Consider the following 4,635-nt stretch of genomic DNA (forward strand, 5'->3'; position numbering starts at 1 on the left):
ATGTATATGGTGAAGGGTGTGATGAGATCGTTGATAATGGTATTGTACACCTAAAGTTATTATTTTTCCTAGAAAGCTTTATTTTCTGCCTTTATTGTTTTGAGGTACTAAAAACAAAAAAGAATGAAGAAGGAGAAAGAAAAATTAGCCACAGAGAAGGCTTTAGAGCTATCAGGGTTTTTACTTCTCTTTCATTTAAAGAATTGCTCAGTAAACTAGTAAATAAAATTTGTTAAATACAGAAATTTGTGTCTAGCTATGAGAAAATTAATTTTTGTGAACAGAAAAACATGCAGAATTACTGGAGAACTTCATAAAGGAAAGAAAGTGGATGATTCATGGAAGGTAGTGGACTTAATATCACACACTCTACTATTTTCCAACAGATGGGGCTAATGAGGCAGGAGTGGAAGATCTGGGCCAAGAGAGAAAAGGACCAGTAATGATTGGAGGACTAGAAGCGTTAATTCTGCAACCAGGACAGGAGCTGGAGCTTGCAGTGAATATTATAGTGTAAATTACACCCCAGGGAGAAAAATGGCTGTAGGAAATTAGATTCCCTTTGCAGCTGTCATAGACACTGACACTTTGCTAACACTTGCTTTACTCAAAAAGTGTTTATATGAATACAAAACAAAACAAAAACCATGGGGGGGCAGTCTCCATTTGTACACATATAGTGGGGGAATAGCTACAGGGGATTTTAAGACTTTTCTATTGAAAATATTAATTTTGTATGAATAGTCACCTTAATTTTTAATTAATAATTTTTAAAAATGAAGATTTCCATCAAATGCTTTTTTTATTATTAAACAGACTTTCTTCTATATGATTATGAAAAATTGCTTTTTTACTGCTTTGACAGATGAAAAGTATTTCACAACATTATTTTATCTGAGCAAAGTTGTCAGTGTTTTTGAAAATATCTGTCTATAATTATTAATATCAAAATTACAATATGAATCTGGTCGGTGTTCACTGGACATGGTGTAGTAAAAATCTAAACAAATAAATATAATTTCAATGCTTAAAGTCTCATTTATAAGTAATTTTCTGCTCAAATACATATGTATAAGAATTTACATTGGAGTACAATATTGTAACAAAAACTACAAATGATACACAGTCATACTTTGAAATGTTCTGACATTTAAAATAGTGAAAATGAATGAGCTAGAGATCTGTGAAGAATGATTAACTGACAAAACATTGAGTGAGAAAAACAAGTTCCAAAACAATTCATAGAGTATAATTTTCTAGTCCTTACTGAGAACCTATATATATTTGGAAGTATGCTAAGGACTAAATATATTATCTTTCTAATTATAATCATTGATATTTGGATTTACAGATGATGAAATTAAGAGTCAGCAACTTGCCCCATGCCATAGCCATTAAATTGTAAACCAAGATGGCAGAGAAGACAGAGAAAGAGAGCTTAGGAGAAAGGTGGATGGACATGATCAATGCATAATATATAATAATTACAATAAAAAGATGTGAACCCAGATCAGTCTAACTCTAAAACCTGAACTATTAACTAGTATAGAGTCAAAGCAGTAACTAAAACCTATTGTTCTACATATTCATGCATCTCTTGAGGAGTCTTCTTGGGCAGAAAAAAAACACCATAAACTGCATTAGGTATATTCATAAACCCATGAATTATGTGAAAATAAAATATTAAAATGGTAGCAAAAGATTAACTCCTAAATTACCTATTCTAGAATTACAAAGAAGTATTTATGGTACACATAGTCTACATGTCCTTGCTTTTGCATACATAGTACACAATTCCAAGTGGGAGGATTCTCATGGAATGCGATGTAAATAGTGTCCTTGAGGTCAGAAAATGCAAAGGCCTTTCATACCATATCCATTTGCCAGGGAAACAAGGACAGCAGCATCAGGATGGTAGTAGGCATTATGCTATTGACACTGCCTTCCTTGTATAAAATGTAAATCATTTCTGAGTATATTTTGATGAAATGTTGTTGGCTTAAATTGAGGTGGTTTATAAAAATATTTTTCCATGAAATTAGATATTATGACTGTTTTATTAAATGATCATGAATTCACTATAGAATGAGGATTTAATTAACTGATTCTAGAGCTATACTATGTAAAATTCCAATTCTAACATTCACTATTTATGTGATATCGGTTAAGTTTTCTAACCTCCCCCTTTTCAGTTTTCTCATTCATAAGATAGATTCTTTCTCATAAACATTTTGCAAAGATTAAGAGTTAATGTATGTAAAGTGCCTAGACCACTGCCTAGCAGATGGTGAGGACTACCTGAATGATAGCTATAATCTTTGTTGTTACTAATATTTGTTGTTGTTTTATACTAATGAACGTCCTTTTCATGATGAAGATACTATTAACTTCACTTAGGAAAAAGATTGATATTATCTCTTTTGAAAAATAGGCCTATATCAGAAGTGAATCAAAATGTGTAATAGTAGATTTGACATGGGCCCTCAACCAATCACAATAGACACCCCATGTAAACAGCTTCTATAGGATATTTTGACAGACTAGTGGACTATCAACTGGAGTTTATAATCTATGGATATTTGCAAAGTAAATAATGGTCTAGGTTGGGAAGTTCATAAATATTTGTGCTTAACCAGAGTAGATATTTTGAACACCACTTTAGGCATTTTTCTCTTTTTTTCTTAACTACCCCGCTTTCATTTTGTCATTGTAAGTTGTTTGTTGTAATCATTTTGAGCAAAGGTGTCAGATTGATTTAGTTTCCCTGCAGTATTTCACATATATAAAACTAGAATGAAATAGACTTCTAACAGATCAAAGTTTCACATACATTGGGAGGAAATTACAGGAGATGTTGAAGTTGATAATTAAAAACTAGAAAAAAGTCTTCATCTCAAATTGCATACACGAAAATTGTATGTGTGTGCACATGCAACTTAAAAAACAAAAAGAAAAGGACTCAAAATAAACTGCACAGAAATAGAAAAATGAAAACAAATTGGAAAACCTTACTGCTGAGATTTACTCAGAGAAAAGAAACATAGTGAAATTTTTTTCTTTATATTTATTACATGATTTCCTTAAGGTGATACAAATTTTGTACAGCATAAAATAGAGAAATGGTTCAGTTCAGCTGCCCCTTAATTAAAAAAACAACAACTGGCACTTAGAATGGGACTCAAGGGGATATAGCTCAGTTGGTAGAGTGCTTGCCTTGCATGCACAAGGCCCTGGGTTCAATCCCCAGCACCACCACCATAAAAAAAGTTACATTGGGACTCAAAGAGCATTTCTATAATTATCCCTTTCATGAAACTAACTTTATAGAATGCCTAGAAACTATAGTTGTAAAAGCAGTTCAGTGTTCCAAGTTCTAGAGACAAGGAACACAGAACCAGACAGTAAACTCAAGAACCACATAAATCCCTCCATATCGATTGGAAAATGCATTCTATCCTAACCATATCCCAATCTCTAAATGAATCAATAAAGTGTCTCCTCACCATATAAAAATGGTCCACTTCTACTTTTGAATATTGCCCTCATTGCTCTGGGGGTTATTTTTAAAATGACTTGTTTTCTTCTCCCTTCTCCCCTCTCCCCCTCCCTAACAACATTAGGAACACAGTGTTACCTTTTCTTCCCTTAGTTAACTTCTGTGGCAGGCCGACCTACCACAAGAAGGATAAGTCTGCCAGAGGATCTAGGAAGTGACTATCTCCCAAATTGACAAGCCTGGGAAGCCCTACCAGAAAACACCTGGAATGCAACCCTTGAAGTGTTTCTTTAAAAGCCCTCTGTTATACCTGATGGGTTGTGGGGACTGGAGTCTCCTGTGTTTGTTTCTCCTTTACTAGCAAAAGAATAAACCTTCTTTTTCCTTTTTCTCAAAACCACATCCTCATATTGGCATGAATTAGCATCAAGGACAAGGACTGAGCTTTTCGTAACAACTGTAACTATGCAAAAAATGAATTGAAATGTATACCAAATTAAAAGCTAAAAAATAAATCAGTTTAGGTCTGGGACTGTAGCTCAGTAGCAGAGCGCTTGCCTAGCATGCATGAGGTACTGGGTTGGATCCTCAGCACCACGTAAAATAAACAAAATAAAGGCAAGTATTTATAAAAAAAAATCACCCAGAACAAAAGGAAGAGTAAGAAACACTCTTTAAATGAAGCATCATTTTAATTGACTTGAAACCACTTATTTATTTTTTTCATATTTTTTTAGGTTATGTAAACCATAAGCTGACAAACAACCATGTATGGGAAAGAGTTGTGAAAGAATAATCAGTTTGGGTTTTAAAGCAGTTTTGCCACTGGATTGTCTATGAGACATTGGACTCATCACTTCCTCTCTCCAAATGTTAATATCCCTGCTTAATTTGTATTAGTGCTACTTTAAATTGTTTCAAGACAAACAGTAGGAAATACATTATGCAGCATGTATTCAATCAGACCAAGGAGTTTGGTACCTCTATACTGGATGATTCTTGGAATCATCTAGAGATGATGATATTATGACTCAGGTTAATCAGACAAGTTCTGAGGCAAGCTCATTAACTCTATCTGATCTCCTCTGAAAATGAAGTAGAAAATAAATTTACAGAAACCACAATGTTGTATTTAGTTA

The 4,635-nt window shown here is 33.4% G+C and overlaps 1 non-coding gene across 1 annotated transcript; it reads left to right on the forward strand.

The window, feature by feature from the left end:
* The first annotated feature begins 3,182 nt into the window (after positions 1-3,182).
* Positions 3,183-3,255, forward strand: Trnaa-ugc. The gene has a single exon. It is a non-coding gene; the product is annotated as a tRNA-Ala (tRNA).
* Positions 3,256-4,635: the final 1,380 nt, after the last annotated feature.

This window comes from Marmota marmota, unplaced genomic scaffold (genome assembly GCF_001458135.2).
Source record: "Marmota marmota marmota unplaced genomic scaffold, marMar, whole genome shotgun sequence".
NCBI lineage: Eukaryota > Metazoa > Chordata > Mammalia > Rodentia > Sciuridae > Marmota > Marmota marmota.